General features: G+C 46.7%; 1 protein-coding gene across 1 annotated transcript in view; it reads left to right on the top strand.

The window, feature by feature from the left end:
- The first annotated feature begins 1,404 nt into the window (after window positions 1–1,404).
- CILP (cartilage intermediate layer protein) overlaps window positions 1,405–27,322 on the top strand; it is an 81,871-nt gene continuing 55,953 nt past the window's right edge. The window contains exon 1 of the mRNA XM_075342854.1: window positions 1,405–1,425. The gene's annotated coding sequence lies outside the window, so the exon portion shown is untranslated. The remainder of the gene's footprint in view (window positions 1,426–27,322) is intronic.

The following is a 27,322-nucleotide window of genomic DNA, read 5'->3' as shown; positions in this document are numbered from 1 at the left end:
GCACCACTGAGTACTGCACCCATGCTGGGGACAGTACAATACAGGTAATCCAGAAGGCTGACCGAGGTGTGACTACACAGGCGCATAGTGATCAGGTCTCACACATGTACCTATGAGAGGACCCCTGGGGATCCCAGGAGGGGGAAAAGCCTTCACCTCCACTGGAATAGTGGAGGGGGCCAAAAGCCTCCATCTCCTCTCAAGGGGTGTGGTAAGAGAGCCTGGTTGCTAGGTGGCGTAGGCAAGAACAGGAGAGGAGGAGCAGTGAGCCGGTTCAGGGCAGTGCAGAGTCCAGGGAGCTCCGAGAGGAGCTGACCCCTACCCCTGGGGCTGTTGCAGTCTGACAGCGCCCGCGCAGTGGCTACCGACGGGGGAGAACGGTCACCTAGGAGTGCTACCCGAAACCCATCTCCAGCTAGAGAGAGAGCACAGAGTGGGAAGTAAGGAGACTGCTAGGGAGTACCAGGCCCAAACGGGCGGCAGATCCCGGAGCGGGGATAGATCCACCTTTCCCTGCTAAACCTGCCGGTGGGGGGCCCTCAAAGCCCACACCACAACACCTAAAAGCCGCAGCCACGTAGCCACAGTTAGGGCCCATAGTTCACAGGAGGCAAGCAGCTGGAGTGATCTGGCCCAGGCAACAAGCAAACGGCAAACGAAGGGGAGAGAGGCTTCAGCAACTTCCCTGGGTGACCCCCATAGGGACTAAAAGTCGGGGTTACCCCAAACCACCAAGGGCTAAGGAAGGCGAGTTGGTAGTCACCATCAGAAGTCAGCCTGAAGGATACCTGGTTCCAGCCTGGTTCATCCCAGCTACGCCCGGGTTACTCACCCTGCCATCAACTGTGAGTAAAACCCCTGAAAGACATCCTGCTTGTGTGGAGTTATTCTGCGCCTTGTGGTTCTACACACCTACACAGGGCCCTGGGGCTTGCCTCACTCTCAGGAGGCTATCCCAACTGACTGCACACACCATCAGCCCCAGGCGACCCTCAACCTGCAGTGGCGGTCACCACTGACCGCAATTCTGAGAGTGGCGTCACGACAAATAGAAGATTTCCTACCTGTGACAGGATCCAGCAGAGTGGAGTCCCTGAAGGTAATGCACCGACACAGCGTTCTCGGGGCTTCACAGAAACACTGTATATGCTTGGTCTTATTTAAAGAATATTGTTTGCTTTTTTCAGTCATGAGTTTCTGTAGCACTTAGTGTCCTCCTGTCCTGAGTGATGGCATGAGATGCTTTATTCCCCTGTTATAAGTCCTATGTGGATTTCTATGCTTTTTAAGATTTGGTTTCCTCTGTGTACTGTGGTTGCCAGCCACTCCCGAGCTGTTAGCTGAGCTGCTATATAAAAAGACCCCCACACAGCTCAGGAGGAGAAACGCAGCTCTGCAGGACAACTGGAAGCACAAGCAACTTTGGTAAGACTAAATATCCGACAATACCTTTCTGAGATCATTTGTATCACACACAAGAAAATAGGGCAACATATATAAAATATTCAAGACGGTTTAAATATTAAATACATGTATATCCGAAAAGATATTGATAGATAGATAGATAGATAATAGATAGATAGATAGATAGAATCATAGATAGATAGATAGATAGAATCATAGATAGATAGATAGATATGGAATTATATTTTTGCAATATTTTCCAACTATTTCAGTCTTAAAATTGAAAATTATCTTCCCATCTATATTAGTAGGTGTATATTAGAAATGTTGAAGTTTTATAGTTACAGTATGTATTATTTTAATATGATTTTAACACATTTTTAGTAACACTGAAACAATTGTCTTGTGCAACACTTTTATTTACATACTATCTATTTATATGTCCTTGTAATTTGTCATAGTATTTATTCCTAATGTATCCGTCGATATGGTCTAAACAATTGGAAAATTAAAAAATAGGCTGAAACTTTTAATATTCTGTGTGTAAAATTCAATGGAAGGTTTATTTACTTCTTCATCTTCATAAGAGAATGGATGGATCTCATGTGTATATATATATATATATATATATATAATACATCCACATACATAACAGTGTGAATAAATAAACCCTTCTGAATTCTACACTCCGGGATTTCATTTTGACATGCAAAATTCGAGCCACCTTAATATCTTGTCGTATAAATCATTATTTACTCCAAAGTTTAGAACTTTTTTTACTTTTATTAGTGTCTGGTTAGAGCAGTATCTCTTAGCTGTGTCCCAGATGATCGATACATACACACTGGCATTATGACAGGACACTTTGGTCATCGCCTGGTTCTCCCCGATGTATTCTGGCATATATAATACACATCTAGGGCAGAAGTAAAATGCATTTATTAAGTTTATTTCCCAATTTTTAGTATTGTTTTTAATAATACAGCACTTAATTTTGCCTATAAACATAGTGGTTGGGTAAAAACTATTAAATAACGGGCTAATTTATTAGGATATTCTCACAGTGCCCAGGGCAGTACAAACAATATTCCAGGTTCAGGATGTGATAATATATATTGAACCATGGATAAAAAGGACTATATATGTATCCTAATTGCTATGAAATACTTGAAAAGCCAACTGGACTTTTGGACTAAAGGCTAATTTATGCTAAAATGTATAGACAGTGCGTCACAATGTTTACTCAGCACTGTGAGGCACACATGGTACTCATACACAAGTGCACAAAAAGACCAGTCTGACAGGTGTTTGCATGACTTAAGTGCTGTTAAACGAGAAGTAAAAGCTAAAATTGGATTATTTATTATAGGCGGCTCATCGTACGAGCTTCACTTTCAACTATATGTCAATTACAAAGTAAGAATTTAGTTCTTTGTCCAAAACTGAGCTGCTGTATATGCAATGCTAGAGCAGCTGTAGGAGTTCAAAATGTGGATAATTGGTCTCCTCAAAAGTAATGACCCTCTACAGTGATTTAGAGCAGCCTGTAGTTTGCTTATGAAGCTCAGAATACAGACTGCTGCATTATAATCCATTGACTGCATCATACTATCGAAATATACTAGAGGTGTACAGGGTGACACTGGAAAAACCATCTGGTTGTAACAGAGTAATGGACTAAGCAGGAGACAACCCCATTAAATTGGATTTGTAGCCAATTACTTGTCATGAGGATCTTGATTTATTTGACAAATTTCCTATTAGATCTTATTAATGATGTCCAATATGTTATAATCATAATCTTTATTTTTATATAGCGCTAACATATTCCACAGCGCTTTACATACATCATCACCACTGTCCCCTTTGGGGCTCACAATCTAAATTCCCTATTAGTATGTCTTTGGAGTGCGGGAGGAAACCGGAAAACCTAGAGAAAACCCACACAAAAACGGGGAGAACATACAAACTCCTTGCAGATGTTGTCCTTGGTGAGATTTGATCCCAGAACACCAGCGCTGCAAGACTGCAGTGCTAACCACTGAGATACCGTGCTGCTCATATACTGGTATATATATATATATATATATCATATATATATATAAATATAATGATAACAATAAAGTTTACGACATACTTAAAGTCTTAAAGTCGATATGCACATATTCTGTATAGCTAAAGGGTGCTTTAAACGCTGCGACATCGCTAACGATATTTCGTCAGGGTCACGGTGTTTGTAACGCACATCCGGCGTCGTTAACGACATCGCAGCGTGTGACAGCTAGGAGCGACGATCACGAACGCAAAAACGGCAAAAATCATTGATCGTTGACACGTCGCTACTAATCATAATGTCGTTGGTGTTTCATTCCGCTGGTTGTTCGTCGTTCCTGCAGTACGACACATCGCTGTGTGTGACACCGTAGGAACGTCGAACATCATCCTACCTGCGTCCACCGGAAATGAGGAAGGAAGAAGGTGGGCGGCATGTTCCGGCCGCTCATCTCCTCCCCTCCTCTTCTACTGGGCGGCCGTTTTGTGACGCCGCTGTGACGTCGCTGTGACGCCGAACGCATCTCCCCCTTGAAGGAGGGATTGTTCAGCGGTCACAGCAACGTCGCTGAACAGGTATGTGCGTGTGACGCTGCCATAGCGATATTGTTTGCAACGGCAGCGATCACCACATGTCGCACGAACGACGAGGACGGGTGCTATAGCTCGCGCCATCGCTAGCAATCGCTAGCAATATCGCAGCGTGTAAAGCACCCTTAAGAGTCTGGTTCTCATGATCATTTTCTCTGGTGGTTCCATTGACGATCACCCCAATTCTTTGGTTATACGTTATGGTGTACCCACCTCTTCCACCAAGCCTACAACCTACAATAGCCCTCAGTCCAGTAGACCACTGCGCAACCAGCTCTGTCCTCACCTATTGTACCATCACCCATTCCCTGTAGACTGTGAGCCCTCGCGGGCAGGGTCCTCTCTCCTATACCAGTCTGTTTAGTACTGTTAATGATTGTTGTACGTATACCCTCTTTCACTTGTAAAGCGCCATGGAATAAATGGCGCTATAATAATAAATAATGATAATAATAATAATGGTGTATGTATAGTAATTGTATCAGTATGAATCTGCTATTTCTATACATGCTCTGCCATGAAGGGCTTCATACTTTATATACTATCCCACATTTGTCTGAAGCCAACTTTGCAGCATCTTGGAAACATTAATTTGATTCTCAGTTTTTGACCAATGAATTCCTATGGTATGTACATATAATGTCATAAAAATAACAAACATGAGAGTGCAGTCTAGAATACATGGTATGTTGTTTTAGCTGTTTCTTTAGTTAGTATTGCTTTATTTAATCCTCCTAGCCTTATATTTTGTATGTATGTGTATGTGTGAGTGTAATAATGCCTGAAGCACACAGACCGTGGGGATGATATTATACACCTCATTTGGTTTATAGTGCTTTATAATGAATTGGTTCTGTAGGAAAAATGAGTATCATTGCCACAAGTAATTAAACTGTATAAATTGAGCGGAGATGCAATAAAAGCCACAACACATAGGCAGTCTGAAGTTGGCTTAATTAAAGGGAATCTGTCAGCCGGATTTCTTTTCTTTCAAAGCCAAATCCAGCAATACCTTTACAAGGCCGGTATGTTCCTCCATTACTGAAAAATCCCTGTTTGAATTGATATGCACATGGCTATGGTAAATATAAAGTTTCTGTCACTCCAGCTCTATTCCCTGCCTCCTTCTGTGTGGCTGATGGCTCCATTGCCTGAAGTCACACATCATAGAGGCCATCAGTAAAGAAAGAGGTGGAGCTGGGCAGAAAAAAAGAACTGGAGTGACAGAGGCTTCAGATCTAGAATCTCATTTGCATATCATTCAAACTCTGATTTCTCAGTACCAGAGCAATGAACTAGCCATATAATGGTATTGCTAGGCTTATGGTTGAAAGAGCAACATGCACATATATATTTTTTTTTGGGGGGGGGAAATTCTGTTGACAGATTCCCTTTAAAAGAATAAGTGCTGATCTGCAGTTCTAGGCATTGACTGTGATACGGAGAACAGAGCTGTGTTGTTCTACTCAGTGTTTACAGCTAACCCCTACCAGAGTGGGTAACGAGCTGGTGCTGGGTGTGGACACCAACTGATCTAATATTGATAACCTATCCATCTATGGCCAAATAACCCCTTTAAAAAATGTACCTGTAAAACATGTTCTCTACTGCAATATTACACACTAAAGGCTGCGTTACATACAAGGATATCGCTAGCGATCTCGTTAGCGATGTGACACGCCCTGATCGTTGTTACAATTTGCCGTGATCGCTCATAGATCGTTTTGTAGCGGTCACACGTACACATCTCACAAATGACGCTACATCATTCAGCAATATATTGTTTGACCAAGGCGGTCATGTGGATGTTGTTTGTCGTTGGCAGGGTGTCAAACGTAGCAATATGTCTGCTGCGTTCCAAACGACGAATAATATTTTGAAACCGAACGACGTGTCAATGATCAATGATTTTCAACCTATTTGCGATCGTTCAGATTCGCACGTAGGTGTCACGTGCAACGACGTCGGTAACGATGACAGAAGTGCATCACGAAAATCTGACATATCGTCAGATAAATTGTAGTATGTAAAGCGGCCTATAGGGGCATATTACAGAATTCTAATGTAATTGCGTCAAATTATTTTTGAAAAACTTGCACCAAATTTATTGTGTGTTTTAGGCATAAGACTTGTACGACAAGGTCACGTCATAACATTACTTCAACTGTATTGTTAAAAAGCAATTCAGAACAACAGAAATTCATCCATAAAGTGGAGGCTAAAGTTACAGAGCAGGGTCACCAAGTGCTGAGGTGCATAGTACGTAAAGTCGCCAAAGGACTGCTGACTAGTGATGGGCGAAGAGTAATTATTCATGTTCAGATAATGCTTACCGAATACCGAGGACTATTCCAATATTCGTCATGGCAAGACACATGCTCGGGTTTCCCATTGACTTGCATTAGATTGGTTATTCATGACGAATACCGGAATACCACTTTCGGATTCTTTACGAATTATCCAAATCTGAATAGTTACTACTACTGACTCTGGCATTAACATCAGTACACCGCTTCATGGCATGGGTTCCCAAGGCTGCGCAGCTGCCTTTCATATATGTTCAGTCCGCAGTCCATACAGACACGTGACTAGGACAGGCTGCAGTGTGAATTTTAGCAGAGCCGCCATTTTATCTCATTCTTGGAGAACTCCTTTAACACATGTCAAAAGCAAAGAGTTAAAAGGGTGATATAAGATAATGAAAAGTTAAAAAGAATTAAAGCATCACTCCAGCGGGGGTTTTTTTTTCAGCGCTGGAGTTGTGCTATTAATCCAAAGACCCTGCCCTTAGTAATATACTCACGAGCTGTAGTCTACACCGTTAATTGGTGCTACTCTGATCCCACAGAGACATTTTGTGAAAACACTTTCTAACTGAGAGTCAGAAGTTATGTCACAAGCACTAAATGCAAAGCTATGAGAGACAGAATGAGGCTCTCATAGACTTACATTGAGTTTTGACTCCTGGATTGCTTCAGTAAAACACTGTAGACCGAATAGAGGGGTGTTGAGAGAAGGTGATAACAACAGCATGTAAATATGAGACTAGATTAAGGACCTTAGATTAGACCCACCACTCCAGCGGTAAAATAAATAGAAACACTGGAGAGGTGCTTTAATTTATATATGCTAACCTTTTTACTCCCCACTATTTCAGTATTGTGTCCCTATTGCTCCCTGAAGGTCTGTTTCCCTTGGCTGCAGACGTCACAGCCTATACAACCCCCATGACCACTGCAGCCAATCACTGGTCTCAGCAGTCTAATTCCATATACTTTGCTACTAAGGACAATGATTGGCTGCAGTCATGGAAGTAAATTGAATGTAAATGGAAGATAAGCAGGGAGTATCGGGGAAGCAGTGCTAAAAGAGAGACTTGGGGAGGGTAAAAGGGTGAATATTTATCATGTCATTATTTTAGACATATTGCTGCCTGTTTCGGGATGTTTTATTATGTCGGACAACCTGTGTAAGCTCTGATTATAGGAAACAACTTTGATGGTCATTCTATGAATCTTTTAGACCATCATCGTTATCAATCATTATATGTCCCTACAAGTGGCATGGTATATTTAATGATTACCCTACAATGATCTGTATCTGTTTATGAATGTTAGAGATGAGCAAACCCGAGCAGTAACATTTAAGGGGGCTTTACACGGTAGCGATATCGCTAGCAATTTGTAGCAATAGCGAGTGTGTAAGTACCCGCCCCCGTCGCGCATGCGATTGTTTGTGATCGCTGCCGTAGCGAACATTATCTCTACAGCAGCGTCACACATACTTACCTGGTCGTCGTCGCTGTGATTGCCGAACAATCCCTCCTTCAAGGGGGAGGGACGTTCGGCATCACAGCGACGTTACCGCAACGTCACTAAGCGGCCGGCCAATCAAAGCGGAGGGGCAGAGATGAGCAGGACGTAACATCCCGCCCACCTCCTTCCTTTCGCATTGTGGCCGGCGGCAGGTAAGGAGACGTTCCTCGCTCCTGCAGTGTCAAACACAGCGATGTGTGCTGCCGCATGAGCGATGAACCACCTGGATAAACAACCCTTACCGATTTTTGACTTTGGGACGCCCTCTCCATGGTGAACGATTTTCACCATTTTTGAGGTCGCTTAAGGTCGCTGGTCAGTGTCACACGCTGCGATATCGTTAATGACGCCGGATGTGCGTCACTAACAACTTGACCCCGATGACAAAACATTAACGATATCGTAGCGTGTAAAGCCCCCTTTAGTGTTCATCCTGAACATGGAATAAAAAAAAACAGTGTTTGGATTCGGAGTTTAGGTGCTTTACATAGGCAAACCACTTGAACGAGCATTGCTGTGCTGGGGTGCACTCAGTACTCAGCTCAGTGCAAGCCGCTTGCATTGTCTGAATGGCAGACACTGGGGGGTAAAAACAGCATTATTGGATGTATGGATGTAATGTATCAAAAAAAAAACAACTCCGCCTTACTGCTCCGGGAAGTGTTTTGTTTATGGCTGGCTGTATGTGGGCGCAGAGACGAACTGCCCAAGCAGTGACTTCCAATGGGGTTCAAGTCAAGTCCAGGTCCCACTTTGGCTGAACCCGGCAAACCAAACATTCATCTCTAATGAATTGTCACGGATGTGACAAGGGATCCCAGGGGATCCTATACTGGCCCTAAATCTGGGGCCCATGTGCTCACCCTAACCCTGGAGGTACCCTTGATGGTAGGGAGGTCCAGGTAACCACCCTAGGCCCTATTTCTTGTCTTTGTCCCTGATGTTATGAACCCCCCTCCACAACCCACCACCCAGGGGAATGGGCCACACCCCACCAACGAATATGGACAGATACGGGCAACAATAACAGCAAAACCTACTCATACACAACTACACACAAAGGGGCCACAAAAAGTGCACAAGGAGAGACAACATAAAAGGGTGACTAAATAGACTACTGGGGAACTTCCAAACCAGAACAGACACACCTGAGAATGCTACAGCAAACTCCAATGCTGCAGCCAACAGCTCCTTCCACCTCCTGGCCAAGCTTCCTAATGATAGAAAATAACTGCCCCCCTCTGGTGGATGTAGAGGGTATTTATAGAACCTGTATCTGGTCTCTACTGGAAACACCTGACCAGGAGTCAGGAGCTGCTGGAATTAACCCTCCTCTCCCCAAAGGAAAGGGAATTAATTTAATCCGCAGAGTCCCACAAGACAAAGTGAGACTCTGGCCCAGAACAGTCACAGTCAAAAGTCTTTGACATGAATGTACCATCTTAAAGACCATATTCTGCATTTACATTGGGCACTTATCAGTGCAAAAATGTAAGCGTATCATGACAATGGCCCAGTATTCACATTTTGTTTCTTCATGTATTTCTGATTTTGGCTTGAAAAACTCATGAAAAATCGCAATAAACGTGAATAATGTGTACAAGGGTGGGCACAAGATCCAACGGAAAAAGGATTTTTTCTTATGTAGACTCCAAAGTGACTCATGACAATGTTGAGGAGGAGGCAGCTGGCAGGACACTGCATGCTATAGTGCACGTTCTCCCGAGATGTGAGATGCAATACGTCATCCAAACACATTTCATGACAATGGTGCAATGTAGAGAATGAATGCCAGGCTTCCCGAAGTAATATATTCGTAGACAAGGTTCCCTTAGACAAGGAACATCTAACTGGCTGCAAGTGTTTATCTATGTACCAACAAGTCATATGTTACACATTACTGTATATAAATACAAAAAACATAATTACACAATAATTATCATGTAAAAATGAACTGAGCACCATATGTGCGCAGAGTACATAGAGCTGAATATGCAATGGAAGAGAAATGTTGCTGCTTAGCATTAGCGTGATCAATATCCAATAGTAGTATGGGATTGTCATGTACAGATAACATCTATATGTTTGTTACTGGGCATTTTCCATTTTCTCCACTTTTTTTTCCCCTTTCAGCTATAGTCCATAAATCATTAAGCACTCATTTTCCCCACTGATACATTTGGGAACACTGGCTAACATATAAGATCAAATTTATACGAGTGTGTACATGGCAATCGTTTTCCACAATTGTCAGTTCCTCCGTGTCACCTTCATTCATGTACATACTGTTAGAGACGAGGCTTTCTTGGGACTGACCTGTAATGCCCTGTAAAGCCTGGGGGAAGAAAAGCGGGAAACAATTTATTTTCTTAAAATTCTTAAATTTTGTAAAATTAGACAAAAGCTTCTACCATCAAGTGTAAGGCTATGTGCACACGTTGCGTTCTGCCGTGACAAATATTCTGCAGCGTTTTGTTACTGCATGTGCGTTTGAAAACGCAGCCGAAAAGCTGCATTTTGGATGTATTTTGAATGCAGAATGGATGCAGTATTCATGCACTCTGGATGCTTGCGCTGCCATAGCCAGAGCGGGAAAAGCATCCAGAACACCCAAAAGAAGTCACATGTTGCTTTTTCAAACGCATCAATTTTGTCAAAAATTTGGCATCCAAAACGCAACGTGCGCATGGAATTTGCTAAATTCTCATAGACCTTGCTGGGGACGCAGGACGCATGCGTTTACGCTGCAGTATAAAACGCTGCGTAAACGCATGAAAAAAAACGCAACGTGCGCACATAGCCTTATAGAGAAAAATGTAATAAAAAAAGAGAGAAGAGAATGATTTCATTATATGATAGAATGGACGGCCTACTAACCTTGGAAAAAAGGAGGTAAATCACCAAAACTAACACCTCTACATAAGCCATGCTGGGGTTTGTTTTGTTGTTGTTGTTTTTTTTGTTTAATCAGAATAGAAAATAGAGCTATAGTTTTTTATCCAAGAAAAAGGTGTTTCTTTCCATTCTTCCAATGTGAGAAGACAAGGCAACATTGTGGGTCTGAAATTATGTAAAGGTGTCTAACAGATATTACTGAGAAAAGTAAATAGACAAAAAACCATAACATCTCCTATGATATTACTCCTACTATATTGTCACTACTACTATGGCTGCATTACTGCATCTCCAGAGTCCCCAAGACTGCTGCACCCCATCTCCATTGGGACTTCAGCTCTACCATCGCTCTCAGGCTACGTTCACATTTATAGTTTGCGATTTTCCACACAGCTTCAGGTTTACATGGAAAAAATTGCAGCTTGTGCTAATTTGGTTAAATGTAGAGATCAGACTAGTGCATATATATAGTAGGCAGCTCCTCCACTCTTCACACATAGCGCAAGACCGCAAAGTTCATACAGAGCAAATCCGCAAAGCTCACACACAGCAAGACCGCAAAGCTCACACACAGAGCAAGACCGCAAAGCTCACACACAGCAAGACTGCAAAGCTCACACAGCAAGACTGCAAAGCTCACACACAGAGCAAGACCGCAAAGCTCACACACAGCAAGACTGCAAAGCTCACACACAGCAAGACTGCAAAGCTCACACACAGCAAGACTGCAAAGCTCACACACAGCAAGACTGCAAAGCTCACACAGCAAGACTGCAAAGCTCACACACAGAGCAAGACCGCAAAGCTCACACACAGCAAGACTGCAAAGCTCACACAGCAAGACTGCAAAGCTCACACACAGCAAGACCGCAAAGCTCACACACAGCAAGACTGCAAAGCTCACACACAGCAAGACTGCAAAGCTCACACACAGCAAGACTGCAAAGCTCACACACAGAGCAAGACCGCAAAGCTCACACACAGCAAGACCGCAAAGCTCACACACAGCAAGACTGCAAAGCTCACACACAGCAAGACTGCAAAGCTCACACACAGAGCAAGACCGCAAAGCTCACACACAGAGCAAGACCGCAAAGCTCACACACAGAGCAAGACCGCAAAGCTCACACACAGAGCAAGACCGCAAAGCTCACACACAGAGCAAGACCGCAAAGCTCACACACAGAGCAAGACCGCAAAGCTCACACACAGCAAAACCGCAAAGCTCACACACAGCAAGACCGCAAAGCTCACACACAGCAAGACTGCAAAGTTCATACAGAGCAAAACCTCAAAGCTCACACACAGCAAGACTGCAAAGCTCACACACAGCAAGACCGCAAAGCTCACACACAGCAAGACTGCAAAGCTCACACACAGAGCAAGACTGCAAAGCTCACACATAGAGCAAGACTGCAAAGCTCACACACAGAGCAAGACTGCAAAGCTCACACATAGAGCAAGACTGCAAAGCTCACACATAGAGCAAGACCGCAAAGCTCACACACAGAGCAAGACTGCAAAGCTCACACATAGAGCAAGACTGCAAAGCTCACACATAGAGCAAGACCGCAAAGCTCACACACAGAGCAAGACTGCAAAGCTCACACACAGCAAGACCGCAAAGCTCACACACAGAGCAAGACCGCAAAGCTCACACACAGAGCAAGACCGCAAAGCTCACACACAGTAAGACTGCAAAGCTCACACACAGGGCAAGACTGCAAAGCTCACACATAGAGCAAGACTGCAAAGCTCACACAGAGCAAGACTGCAAAGCTCACACACAGCAAGACTGCAAAGCTCACACACAGAGCAAGACTGCAAAGCTCACACAGAGCAAGACCGCAAAGCTCACACACACAGCAAGACCGCAAAGCTCACACACACAGCAAGACCGCAAAGCTCACACACAGAGCAAGACCGCAAAGCTCACACACAGCAGGACTGCAAAGCTCACACACAGCAAGACCGCAAAGCTCACACACAGAGCAAGACCGCAAAGCTCACACACAGCAAGACTGCAAAGCTCACACACAGAGCAAGACCGCAAAGCTCACACACAGTAAGACCGCAAAGCTCACACACAGAGCAAGACTGCAAAGCTCACACATAGACCAAGACTGCAAAGCTCACACAGAGCAAGACTGCAAAGCTCACACACAGCAAGACTGCAAAGCTCACACACAGAGCAAGACTGCAAAGCTCACACAGAGCAAGACCGCAAAGCTCACACACACAGCAAGACCGCAAAGCTCACACACAGAGCAAGACCGCAAAGCTCACACACAGAGCAAGACCGCAAAGCTCACACACAGCAGGACTGCAAAGCTCACACACAGAGCAAGACTGCAAAGCTCACACAGAGCAAGACCGCAAAGCTCACACACACAGCAAGACCGCAAAGCTCACACACAGAGCAAGACCGCAAAGCTTACACACAGAGCAAGACCGCAAAGCTCACACACAGCAGGACTGCAAAGCTCACACACAGCAAGACCGCAAAGCTCACACACAGAGCAAGACCGCAAAGCTCACACACAGAGCAAGACTGCAAAGCTCACACAGAGCAAGACCGCAAAGCTCACACACACAGCAAGACCGCAAAGCTCACACACAGAGCAAGACCGCAAAGCTCACACACAGAGCAAGACCGCAAAGCTCACACACAGCAAGACTGCAAAGCTCACACACAGAGCAAGACTGCAAAGCTCACACAGAGCAAGACCGCAAAGCTCACACACACAGCAAGACCGCAAAGCTCACACACAGAGCAAGACCGCAAAGCTCACACACAGAGCAAGACCGCAAAGCTCACACACAGCAGGACTGCAAAGCTCACACACAGCAAGACCGCAAAGCTCACACACAGAGCAAGACTGCAAAGCTCACACACAGCAATTCTGCAAAGCTCACACACAGAGCAAGACCGCAAAGCTCACACACAGTAAGACCGCAAAGCTCACACACAGAGCAAGACTGCAAAGCTCACACATAGAGCAAGACTGCAAAGCTCACACAGAGCAAGACTGCAAAGCTCACACACAGCAAGACTGCAAAGCTCACACACAGAGCAAGACTGCAAAGCTCACACAGAGCAAGACCGCAAAGCTCACACACACAGCAAGACCGCAAAGCTCACACACAGAGCAAGACCGCAAAGCTCACACACAGAGCAAGACCGCAAAGCTCACACACAGCAGGACTGCAAAGCTCACACACAGCAAGACCGCAAAGCTCACACACAGAGCAAGACCGCAAAGCTCACACACAGCAAGACTGCAAAGCTCACACACAGCAAGACTGCAAAGCTCACACACAGCAAGACCGCAAAGCTCACACACAGAGCAAGACCGCAAAGCTCACACACAGCAAGACTGCAAAGCTCACACACAGCAAGACTGCAAATCTCACACACAGCAAGACTGCAAAGCTCACACACAGCGGAAAAACACAAAGCTCACAGTCAGCAAGACTATAAAGCTCACACACAGAGCAAGAATTCAAATCTCACACACAGTAAAGGCCCCGTTACACGCAACGACATTGCTAACGAGATATTGCTGGGGTCACGGAATTCGTGACACACATCCGGCCTCGTTAGCGACGTTGTTGCATGTGACACTTACAAGAGGTCGCTGACGATCCCAAATACTAATCAAATCGTTGATTGTTGACACGTCATTCATTTTCAAAATTTTTGTTGCTCGTTTGGGACGCAGGTTGTTTGTTGTTCCTGAGGCAGCACACATCGCTACGTGTGACACCCCGGGAACGATGAACAACAGCGTTCCTGCGTCCTCCGGCAACGAGTGGGAGTGACGTTCATTCGGCTGCTCTCCGCCCCTCCGCTTCTATTGGTAGCCTGCTGTGTGACATCGCTGTGACGCCGCACAAACCGCCCCCTTAAAAAAGAGGTTGTTCGCCGGCCACAGCGACGTCGTTAGGAAGGTAAGTTCATGTGACGCGTACCGGTGATATTGTTCGCCACGGGCAGCGATTTGCCCGTGATGCACAAACGACGGGGGCGGGTGCTATCGCTAGCGACATAGCTAGCGATGTTGCTGCATGTAAAGCAGCCTTTAGACTGCAAAGCTCACACACAGAGGAATAACGCAAAGCTCACACACAGAGCAAGAATGCAAAGCTCACACACAGAGCAAGACCACAAAGCTCACACACAGAGCAAGACCACAAAGCTCATGTGTCGCCCTGGACAAGCCAGGGGACACAGGTAACAACACACACACACCCCCACCCCCAGCAGTTCACAGCAGACATCCCCAAAGTGACCTGCTTTCTGCCTCGGGCTGACACACCAGGTGGGCGGAGTGAGGAGATGGGGACGCCCACCCTGGAGTGAGCTGACCTGAGACAGGAAACAAGCCCAGTCTAGTCCTAGGCGAGGAAGAGTGAAGGTCTGCAGAGAGGCAGACAGAGCCCGGGGCCTAGGTTGGAGCCTAGGGCCTCGTACAGAGAGTCCGGCAGACGCTAGGTGCCGTCTGCAGGGAGCCGGGGAGACAGCTGGTGGAACCGCAGGTAGCCGGGGCTGGGCAGTGGCCCCCCGGTACAGAGTCGGGGAGCCAGCTGGAAGCCGGAGTGCAAGAGAAGGGTGCACGGTAGTGGAAGAGAGGACTTACACCACCATACTGGGTCAGGGAAGAAACAGCAACCGCAGCCGTCTGTGGGTACCCGTCCATCCAGCCGAGTGTTTTACTAAAAACTGTGTCATCATCTCAGGCTGAGTGAGTACCACAGTGCCGCAAGGAACAGCGCTGCCCCCGCGTCCCTGCGCCCATCAGGCCCTGCATCTCCCATCTCATCACCGGGCCCCGGGATCACCAACCCCTACCCACAGAGGGGCAACACAACACCTGGCTGCTCCGCATCACCATCCCCGGGATCCCCATATTGAGCAGCGGTGGTAAAATCACCACAACCGTGGGTGGCGTCACGGACAATAAACAATTCCCACACCCAACAACCCCCTTTCACTCACGGGCGAGGAGTGCCGCTCGAGAAACCCCCGGGATCCGGCCCACAGCTCGAGCCACCACTGAGCAGCAACCGCCGGACCCGAGCAGAAGGGGTGAGCGTAGTGTGCTGACACCCTCCTCCCCGCCCGCGACAACTTGGCGTCACGAACAGGATCTTACCGCTCTGCCGTTGGGTAGAGGTGCGCCTTGTGACCGCCGGAGGTATCCGGCTGAAAATTTCCAGAAGTCGCCATCTTTGGCGCGAAAATTTCCCGCTCGAGCGTGTTCCCCGAGCAGGAAAGGCGCGAAAGTGGAGCCCCGCCCCCTGAAGAAGGAAGGGCTAAAAAGAAGCTAAGGGGGACGGGATGGCGCCCGGCCGCATGTGAACCGCGGCTGTGGAAGCAGGGACGCCAGGACTCTGCCAGCATTTGGTTCCTGGAAGAGGCCGCCGCAGTGATGCACCGACCCGTTACCCCTGTTACCGGTAGCGGAGCCCGCAGCGTCTGTGGGGGAGGACCCAGACCTGGGGTCCCCAGGCCTCACCTTTGTCACCACCCTGCCACCGGCCCCGGCAGTCCGCCCAGCCGCGACGGAGATGACGACGGCTCCGGCAGTCCGCCCGGCCGCAACGGCAGCGAAGTACCGGTCCCGTTGACTAATCTGGAGCCGTTCCTGGACTGGGGTCAAGGGGTGCTGCCTGGGCTTTAGGGGCAGCACCAAGGCTAGGTTATTTGGGTGGGTGACTGAAGGACCCGTTGCCGTTACTAAAAGTGTTTAGTGTTTGATGTGCCTCCCGTTGGGATGATGTTATAAGTTATATGTGTGTTATCTTTTTACATTTTCCAGAAAATAAAACCGGTGATGGACGAGCAGCCCGAGGACGGTCTGCATTTTGCTAAGGGGGAATGTGTCGCCCTGGACAAGCCAGGGGACACAGGTAACAACACACACACCCCCACCCCCAGCAGTTCACAGCAGACATGCCCAAAGTGACCTGCTTTCTGCCTCGGGCTGACACACCAGGTGGGCGGAGTGAGGAGATGGGGACGCCCACCCTGGAGTGAGCTGACCTGAGACAGGAAACAAGCCCAGTCTAGTCCTAGGAGAGGAAGAGTGAAGGTCTGCAGAGAGGCAGACAGAGCCCGGGGCCTAGGTTGGAGCCTAGGGCCTCGTACAGAGAGTCCGGCAGATGCTAGGTGCCGTCTGCAGGGAGCCGGGGAGACAGCTGGTGGAACCGCAGGTAGCCGGGGCTGGGCAGTGGCCCCCCGGTACAGAGTCGGGGAGCCAGCTGGAAGCCGGAGTGCAAGAGAAGGGTGCACGGTAGTGGAAGAGAGGACTTACACCACCATACTGGGTCAGGGAAGAAACAGCAACCGCAGCCGTCTGTGGGTACCCGTCCATCCAGCCGAGTGTTTTACTAAAAACTGTGTCATCGTCTCAGGCTGAGTGAGTACCACAGTGCCACAAGGCACAGCGCTGCCCCCGCGTCCCTGCGCCGACCAGGCCCTGCATCTCCCATCTCATCACCGGGCCCCGGGATCACCAACCCCTACCCACGGAGGGGCAACACATCACCTGGCTGCTCCGCATCACCATCCCCGGGATCCCCATATTGAGCAGCGGTGGTGAAATCACCACAACCGTGGGTGGCGTCACGGACAATAAACAATTCCCACACCCAACAACCCCCTTTCACTCACGGGCGAGGAGTGCCGCTCGAGAAACCCCCGGGATCCAGCCCACAGCTCGAGCCACCACTGAGCAGCAACCGCCGGACCCGAGCAGAAGGGGTGAGCGTAGTGTGCTGACACCCTCCTCCCCGCCCGCGACACTCACACACAGAGCAAGACCACAAAGCTCACACACAGAGCAAGACCACAAAGTTCAGTGCTAATCTGAATTTAGCCTTAGGCTATGTGCGCACGTGTGCGTATTGCATGCAGTTATGCTGCGCTCTGCACTGCAGCGTAACTGCATGTGTCCTGCATCCCCAGGACAATCTATGAAGATTGTGCATGAGACGTGCGCACGTGGCATATTAGAACGCAGCGATTCGGCTGCTGCTCGAAGCATGCGTTCTAAAAAGTGACATGTCACTTCTTTCGTGCGCTTTGCATGCTGTCTATAGGGAGAAGCAGCATGCAGAGCGCACGTTCTCTGCTGGCACCATGCGCTTCAGAACGGAGCTTTTCAGCTGCGCTCTGAAGTGGACCTTTTGTGTGCGGTGCAGAGCGCACACGTGCGCACATAGCCTTAGTCCTTAGGTATTTTACATTGGAATTTGTAAGCCAAAACCAAGAGTGGAACACAGAAAGTGTTATGGAAAAAAGTGGACTTCGGTATTCTGGCCATACTCCTAGTTTGGGCTTCCAAATATTAAGGTAAAATTCTGACCAGAATACTGTCATGTGGATGTGTGATGCCCCTGGACTATCAGGTCGTCACAGGGTACTGCACAAGCTGCCCTTCCGTGCAGTATTCCGCCTCCCTCTTGGTTCTGGGTCCCTACTTAAGTGGTATTGCCTCTAACAGTAAATCAAAATCCACACCCTGCACCACACCCACCTGACACATCAGTGGACAGCTTGAGAGGAATAGAGTTGCCCACCTGGGGGGTCAGGGAGCGGAGGTGAGGAAGGGTAGTGAGTTGAGTTAAGTAGAGTCAGTGAGTTGAGAAAGAGGTGGAAGTAGCCCTCGAGCTGAGAGGAGCTCAGAGGAAATCGGAAGTGGGGACTCCCAAAGTAACTGCCTAGGTTGCAAATGGTGGTCTGGGCCTAGAGGAGTCGGACCCCCGGTCGCAGGGGATTGGGGCAAGGTGCTTGAACCCGTCGAGGAGGACGAGGTGCTCAGACCCGGCGGTCCCTGGCCCTGTCACCGGTCCGGGACCGAAGGCACGATGGGGTACACGGACCCTAGTTCGGGGAGTAGCTTCAGGCAACCCAACAATTCACCTGAGGAGAACGGAGCCTTCACGATCCGTTCCCACCTGCTCCAGAATCACCCCGATTAGCGCAACGAGGGAATAGGACTTTCCAACCAAAACGGTCCAGAAAATCCCAAACGTGAGCCCTGAGAGCAAGCTCCCTTACTTGGCCATAGTAGGGAGCGGGGTCCGACTAGTTCCAAGCTACGGGGCCATCAAGTTGAAGTCTAAACTAAGTGCCAGGAGGCAGGTCACGGACCACCAGGCAGCACCACTTGGGGACGGGATCCGGACGAGCTCCCCTCAGCATCAGCGGTACCCAGAGACTTGGTTTACCCGGTTGTCGGTGTCTGCTTATGAACTGAGTACGAGAGTGACCCCTTCATCCCCATGGCACTACCCCCTTCACCAAGTTCCCTACTCGTGTAGGGTTCCAACACCTTGCTGCCCCGTTCCATCATCCCCAGGTACTCCCTACAGCAGCGGTGGGACTCCTAATTACCACACACAATGGGTGGCATCTATAATTCCCCTGTAAATACCCCCCCCCCCTTTTTATTCGAGTGGCCGCACGACCCCCGAGTCCAGAGACCCTCGAGCCACAGTGAACCTGGATCCGAGCAGCTCGGTTGCTTCCACGGGGGTGGTACAGATGCGGCTTAAATGTGGATTCACACGTGTTCTAATTTTACACATTACACAGTCTATTCATTGTTACTTTTTATTCAAAAAAGGATTTAGTTGACTTAAAAAACACAAAAAAACCACAAACTTAATGTGTGATTCCAGTCTTATGGCAGTGCATTCTTGCATAAATAATTACTCATATAATAGAACTTGTACACTAGTACTCAAATTTTAATATTCCACCTATATATCTATTACTCCTATTACAGCAATTCACAACTACTGAAATCATAACTTTTTCCAGATATCGTAATTCTGTGGTATTTTATTATTTTTTCAACCTCAAAAATGATACCTACAAAAGAGGTAATACTTAAAATTATCTAAATAGTAAAAAATATAACCTTGGAAATTGGTGTTTAGTAACGGAACTTTTTTTTATAGAATGTCATCTTTTACATAGCTATTAGATTCTGCTACTCTTTTAATTACAAACATTGTTGTATTAATGCAATAAGTTTATTTTATCAATGCTACCTGCTTATATAGCGTCATTAATTTCCACTGCACTTCACATACATCATCATCACTGTCCCCATTGGCACTCACAATCTAAATTCCCTATCCGTATGACTTTGGAGTGTGGTAGATAATCCACGCAACCATGGGGAGAACATACAAAACCTTTGAAGACTTTGTCCTTGATTTCATTTAAACCCAGGACCCCAGCGCTGCAAAACCACTGTGCCATCCACAGTAAAAGGGTTATTCCCAAAGTCACAATGGTATCTTATAATAATGTTCATATATAGTTTTTAATCTGTGCCAATATAACGTGTTGTTAAATATGCCCCGTATTGCACATATCCCTTTAATGAAGCCCCTCCAAGCTCTAGTTAACCTCCATTTGCCATTGGATCTACCCTGCTGTAGTTCCTCTGCTCTTGGATGATCATGCGCAGTGGGGTCACGGAATTCATGACGCACATCCGGCCTCGTTAGCGACGTCGTTGAGTGTGACACATACGAGCGACCGCTAACGGTGCAAAATACTCACCAAATCGTTGATTGTTGACACGTCATCTATTTCCAAATATTGTTGCTGGTGCTGGATGCAGGTTGTTCGTCGTTCCTGAGGCAGCACACATCGCTACGTGTGACACCCCAGGAACGATCAACAACACCGTACCTGCGTCCTCCGTCAACGAGGTGGGCGTAACTTTCATGAGGCTGCTCTCCGCCCCTCCGCTTCTATTGAACGCCTGCCATGTGACGTTACTTTGACGCTGCTCGAACTACCCCCTTAGAAAAGAGGCTGTTTGCTGGCCACAGCGACGTCACTAGGAAGGTAAGTATGTGTGAAGGGTACTAGCGAATTTGTCCACCACGGGCAGCGATTTGCCCGTGACGCACAAATGACGGGGATGGGTGCGAACGCTAGAGACATTACTAGCGATGTCACAGCGTGTAAAGCCCCCTTAAGGCCTCTTTCACACGTCAGTGAAAAACACACACGCTTTTCACTGACGTGATTAAGATGCATACAGTCAGGGCCAGAAATATTTGGACAGTGACACAAGTTTTGTTATTTTAGCTGTTTACAAAAACATGTTCAGAAATACAATTATATATATAATATGGGCTGAAAGTGCACACTCCCAGCTGCAATATGAGAGTTTTCACATCCAAATCGGAGAAAGGGTTTAGGAATCATAGCTCTGTAATGCATAGCCTCCTCTTTTTCAAGGGACCAAAAGTAATTGGACAAGGGACTCTAAGGGCTGCAATTAACTCTGAAGGCGTCTCCCTCGTTAACCTGTAATCAATGAAGTAGTTAAAAGGTTGGGGTTGATTACAGGTGTGTGGTTTTGCATTTGGAAGCTGTTGCTGTGACCAGACAACATGCGGTCTAAGGAACTCTCAATTGAGGTGAAGCAGAACATCCTGAGGCTAAAAAAAAAGAAAAAATCCATCAGAGAGATAGCAGACATGCTTGGAGTAGCAAAATCAACAGTCGGGTACATTCTGAGAAAAAAGGAATTGACTGGTGAGCTTGGGAACTCAAAAAGGCCTGGGCGTCCACGGATGACAACAGTGGTGGATGATCGCCGCATACTTTCTTTGGTGAAGAAGAACCCGTTCACAACATCAACTGAAGTCCAGAACATTCTCAGTGAAGTAGGTGTATCTGTCTCTAAGTCAACAGTAAAGAGAAGACTCCATGAAAGTAAATACAAAGGGTTCACATCTAGATGCAAACCATTCATCAATTCCAAAAATAGACAGGCCAGAGTTAAATTTGCTGAAAAACACCTCATGAAGCCAGCTCAGTTCTGGAAAAGTATTCTATGGACAGATGAGACAAAGATCAACCTGTACCAGAATGATGGGAAGAAAAAAGTTTGGAGAAGAAAGGGAACGGCACATGATCCAAGGCACACCACATCCTCTGTAAAACATGGTGGAGGCAACGTGATGGCATGGGCATGCATGGCTTTCAATGGCACTGGGTCACTTGTGTTTATTGATGACATAATAGCAGACAAGAGTAGCCGGATGAATTCTGAAGTGTACCGGGATATACTTTCAGCCCAGATTCAGCCAAATGCCGCAAAGTTGATCGGACGGCGCTTCATTGTACAGATGGACAATGACCCCAAGCATACAGCCAAAGCTACCCAGGAGTTCATGAGTGCAAAAAAGTAGAACATTCTGCAATGGCCAAGTCAATCACCAGATCTTAACCCAATTGAGCATGCATTTCACTTGCTCAAATCCAGACTTAAGACGGAAAGACCAACAAACAAGCAAGACCTGAAGGCTGCGGCTGTAAAGGCCTGGCAAAGCATTAAGAAGGAGGAAACCCAGCGTTTGGTGATGTCCATGGGTTCCAGACTTAAGGCAGTGATTGCCTCCAAAGGATTCGCAACAAAATATTGAAAATAAAAATATTTTGTTTGGGTTTGGTTTATTTGTCCAATTACTTTTGACCTCCTAAAATGTGGAGTGTTTGTAAAGAAATGTGTACAATTTCTATCAGATATTTTTGTTCAAACCTTCAAATTAAACGTTACAATCTGCACTTGAATTCTGTTGTAGAGGTTTCATTTCAAATCCAATGTGGTGGCATGCAGAGCCCAACTCGCGAAAATTGTGTCACTGTCCAAATATTTCTGGACCTAACTGTATGTTCTTCCGTGTGCTGTGATAACACATGGAGATCAGGGACTTCTATACTCACCTGCTGTCCATGGTGCTGAGTTATCTTGCGATACTGTCTCCGGCTACTACTGTCTCCTCGCTGTTGTTACTTCCGGGTTGCTGTGCAGTGCATATTCATGAGCATAATTAGCCAGTCTGGAAAAAGACTCAAATAGGTACAAGGCACTCTCAAGGGTTAATTTTCATAAATTTATACCAAAAGACTAAAACATGTGACGTTTCAGCCACTAGGTGGCCTTCATCAGACAACTGGTATCATAAACTGGCCAAAATTGGAGTGTCAAGGCAGCGGTGTCCACCGCTATGCTGCGTTGACACTGCTGCCTTGACACTCCAATTTTGGCCAGTTTATGATACCAGTTGTCTGATGAAGGCCACCTAGTGGCTGAAACGTCACATGTTTTAGACTTTTGGAATAAATTTATGAAAATTAACCCTTGAGAGTGCCTTGTACCTATTTGATTGACTTACGGTTTGGAAACCAACAAGTGCACCTCAATATACCTCCACTATATTGGCTGTGCCTTATTCTTCTACAAGTCTGGAAAGAGACAGCAGCGGCCAGAGAGAGCAGCACTGGAGAAGTTTTCTCTAGTACTTCAATTATAACCTCAGCAATAATGAGACAAATAGGCTATGTGCGCACACAGCGGTTTTTTTACGACGCTACGTTTTTGTGCCTTTTTGGCTGCTAAAAACGCACAAAAACGCACCCGCGGAAACAACGCACAAAAAATGCACGGCGTTTTGGTGCGTTTTTGGCTGCGTTTTGGTGCGTTTTTGATCACTGCGTTTTTCTGCATTTTTCCAATGCATTGCATGGGGGGAAAACGCAGAAAAATGCAGGAAAGAATTGACATGTCCACTTTTTTTAAGCTCAAAAACACAGCTTAAAAAAAAAGTTGTGTGTGGACAGCAAAAATGAAAACACATAGACTTTGCTGGGGAAGCAAAGTCATGCAGTTTTGAGCCCAAAAACACACCCGAAAAACACGCAAAAACGCTGCGAAAAACGCACTGTGCGCACATAGTCATAGAATTCATGAATGCTACAAAAAGTAAATAATTTTTTTCCGAATTGACACCACAGAAAATATCCAAAGTCGACTTTTCAACCTGTTCAAGGTCTTTGTCAAGGATATCTGTGCACAGGGAGCCAGGCTGTGACAGGGGGCGCTGGATGGGGGTATCGCAGCATGAGCTGCAGGGGATCCACCATATATATGGAGCGCCGGATCTGGATCAACATAGCTGCCTGTGTGTTTTTGCATCATTGATCTGTTAGCAGTTTCCAGCAGAGATCAACAGTCAGTTTCTGCTCAACAAAGCTAGTTATTACTAGGCACAGTAGGGCTGACACAAGCAGAGCAGAGCTGTATTTGATGCATTCGGCTGACAGATCAGTGATCTACATAAAATATTGCTATAAATGTAAAAAAATGTAGGTACTTAGGGATTTTTTGATCAATGAGCACAAAAGTCATATAAGCTGTGTGTAAGATCATACAATGCAGAAAAGAATAGAATGTATTGTAAACATAGATTAGCTTAATGAGGTGCAAAATATCTGATGGATGAAGCAGACCACAGTATTGCATTCATAAGTCCTGCACACAGGAGAGTGAGGGGACTGTAGCACTGAGGAGAAGCAGGAAGCTGTGAGGAAATATAGACCCAAACAATAGAAAGAAGTGGTCCACGCTGTGTCTCGCACTGGTGTCAGCAAGGAGTAGTTTAGTTCAAGTCGTTCCAGGAGGTAGACTGGCCATGGGTGCTCATTGAACAGAGGAGTTTTCTCATAAAGCCAGAAAATAGATAGAAAAACAATGGCACATACCAAAGAAGATCCAGATATTAACGTTCTTTATTTCATCCAACGGTGCAGGTAAAAAGCGGGAGGAGAGCTGGGTGCGGGTCCCCTCAGGACGGCCAGCTACCAAAACAGCCTACACTCATCAATTCAGAAAGGTGCACACAGGAGAGTGAGGGGACTGTAGCACTGAGGAGAAGCAGGAAGCTGTGAGGAAATATAGTCCTAGCAATGTAAGAATAGGACCACCTAAATTTAGCTATGCGAGATGAAAGACAAAAAAAATCTTTATGCTAAAATATAAACAAAAAACATGTTTTTTATGTGTATTTTTTAAGTAATGTGATTTGTGGGAATAATACTTTAAAATGGAGATTGTCAATGCTATTGCCAGCAAGCCAGTTAACGAGAGGAAATGTGAGGCGTCCTCATTAGACATTGGCAGACATTCCTGAAAGATGTGTTTATACCTAAAAATGCCAAGGATACCAATGGCACGTAAAGCAGCCTGTTAGGGATGTACAATAATTCTGCTCCATACAGATATGATTAAATGTTTATTTTTATTGGAAGACTTGAAGAAAACTGATTCTGGCCTTTTAACTCTGGGATACGGAAGAAGTTGCCAACAGAGCCAAAAATAAGAAATGAAAGAGCCAGACGTTCGTCTTAAATCTCCCCTCTACTAGATGAATGGATCCAGAACAAGAAAGATTATAAATAACTTTACAGTCCAATGAAACATATAGCAGAGGATAGTTCTGGAACGTCGCCTTAGATCTGAATGACAGGAGAAGCATTTCCTTAGAGCTGATGTGTATAGCAGCCTGTGTTCTGCTGACATCTTTACACAATTGTGCGGCTTATGGCATGATGTCACACACCTTCGTGCAGTCAGCTGGTTAGGACTCATGATTAGATGCTTGGTTAACAAGCAGCACATTTGCTTTCTACGTCTGGATTTTTCAAAGCTCAGCTTCAGCTCGATGGATTCTTACTTCAAGGCAAAGAAAGTTGAAAGTTGTCCGACATGCCAAATATAAGTCTTCCTTTTCTTGATTTTTCAATGAATGGGATTTAAAGATTTTCTTAAGGAGGATTAGTGAATTATAGCAGGGAAATTGGTGCAGTCTCAACTTTGGCCCCCAGAGAAAACAATAACAGGGGATTACAGTGTTTTCACTTGAGGTGTAACATGAAGCTCATGGGCCTCAATATAAAAGCTCCAATTATTTCACATCTTTAATTAAATTAGTCTTTTCATATAGGTCAATGGAACTTTTGGGGCCCCCGATTTTTACAATTGCAACCCCTGCGCCCATTGTAGTTAAGCCCCTGGTTTTCACATAGGGTTCACTTCTGATGCATTTTCCCTGCTGTTTTTAGCCTTGTTTTTGTTGAAATGTGTTATTTTGAAGAGGATCTGCTGACTCGCCCACCCCAGGGCTATGGGACACCCGGTGCCGGGCCGGACTAGTCCGGGGGTCGTCAGTGGTGGCGGGGCCCGGCTCTGTGGCCCTGGTGGGTGTCAATTAAATATGGCTGGTGACTTGGGGTGAATAAAGTTTGTGTTCGTGACGCCACCTGTGGTTTGCGGCTATTAAGCCGCCACTGCTGTATGAGGCCTCCGGGGTGATGGAACGGCAGCAATGGTGTTACTGCTCCCCACAGGTGGAGCGGTGCCCCGGGGCACAGTTGGTGCTCATGAGAGTCTATGGTGTGATGTGTGAACAATACGGTGCAGGGCCGACAGGCAGTGAAAGAAACAGGCACAAACAGTAGTCTCTTTACCTTCTCCTCTTTTACTTGGCAGAAGTTTAGTCCAGGGAGACCTTCACAGATGGTAAAGATGATCCGGCCGGCCTGGAAGTGCCTGGGGGTGATCTCTTTGGCCAGTTGAGTATGAGGCCTACTCCCTGATCTTTCTTTTCTTCTACAAGACCCTGCACTCTGAATTTAGCAATGGCCCTCTTGCTGCTGGGACCGGTGGTTCGTCCCTTTTTCTGTGTGGTAGGCTGCGCAGGCCCTCTCTGCTGCTTCTCTGCAGGAGTCCACACCGGGCCCTGGTGATGCAGCTGTACCTTCAGATTGCTTCTGGGCCAGGGGGCTTGCAGCTCTCCTGCCCTCCGGATTTGGCCACCAGGGAAGGATTTTATACCCTGGCAACCACAGACTCCGATGTCTGAGTCTCTTCTGTGCCTCTCTGCAAATCTTGCTTCACTGGGCCAAGCTATTCCAGCTCCAGGCCTCAGTTCCACAAGACTGCACTACTCTGCGTCTGCTCTCTTTGCTTTCTCTCTACAGACTGACCACTAACTCCTCCCTCAGGTCAGACTTGAGGAATGCTCCCTGGAACTCCAGGTTCAGAGCTCCCCCTCCTGGCCTGAGAGAGGATGGTGTTGGGTGTTGGTACCTACTGGCCAATAGACCTCCCAAGTACCTCCAAGCTCAGCATCACCCCTGGAGGGGCAATGCTGTTGTGGCGACCAGGTCCTGGGGTGCCACACTGCCACTTCCCATATGTATGTGTAGCACCCCACGGCGCAGGCGCTTTAACCTACTCCTCGCCGGGCCGGGGTGCAGACTCTTCTTCGTCGTCACTGGGTGGCCTGGCCCGGTTCCGTTGCCCCGAGGCGTACAGGAAAGGGAAGAAGCCTCCCATTCTTTGGTGGCGTCCAGCTGCTGCTGCCTTAGATGCTGGGTCATAAAATACAAAAAAAGACAGTTTGCACTCTGATAATGCTAAAGTATGGAAACCATGAATGTGTGACTATAGACCTGCATTACTGCTAAGGAAAATCTAAGAAAAATGAGATATTTAGCATATAGAAACTGCCTTTTGTATATCTACCCAGTTGCCACTTCACAGCATATCTCGTTACTGGATACCTACTAGAGATGAGCGAACTGGCCGTTGTTCGGCTCGAGTTCGGTTCGCCGAACAGAGGTCTCGTTCGAGTTCGGTTCGTCGAACGTTCGACGAACCAAATTCGAACCTATAGGATAT

The sequence above is a fragment of the Anomaloglossus baeobatrachus genome, chromosome 4, assembly GCF_048569485.1.
Source record: "Anomaloglossus baeobatrachus isolate aAnoBae1 chromosome 4, aAnoBae1.hap1, whole genome shotgun sequence".
In the NCBI taxonomy this organism is placed as follows: Eukaryota; Metazoa; Chordata; class Amphibia; order Anura; family Aromobatidae; genus Anomaloglossus; species Anomaloglossus baeobatrachus.
Note: the sequence above shows the minus strand (reverse complement) of the source record. Positions and strands in the feature narration are given on the sequence as shown.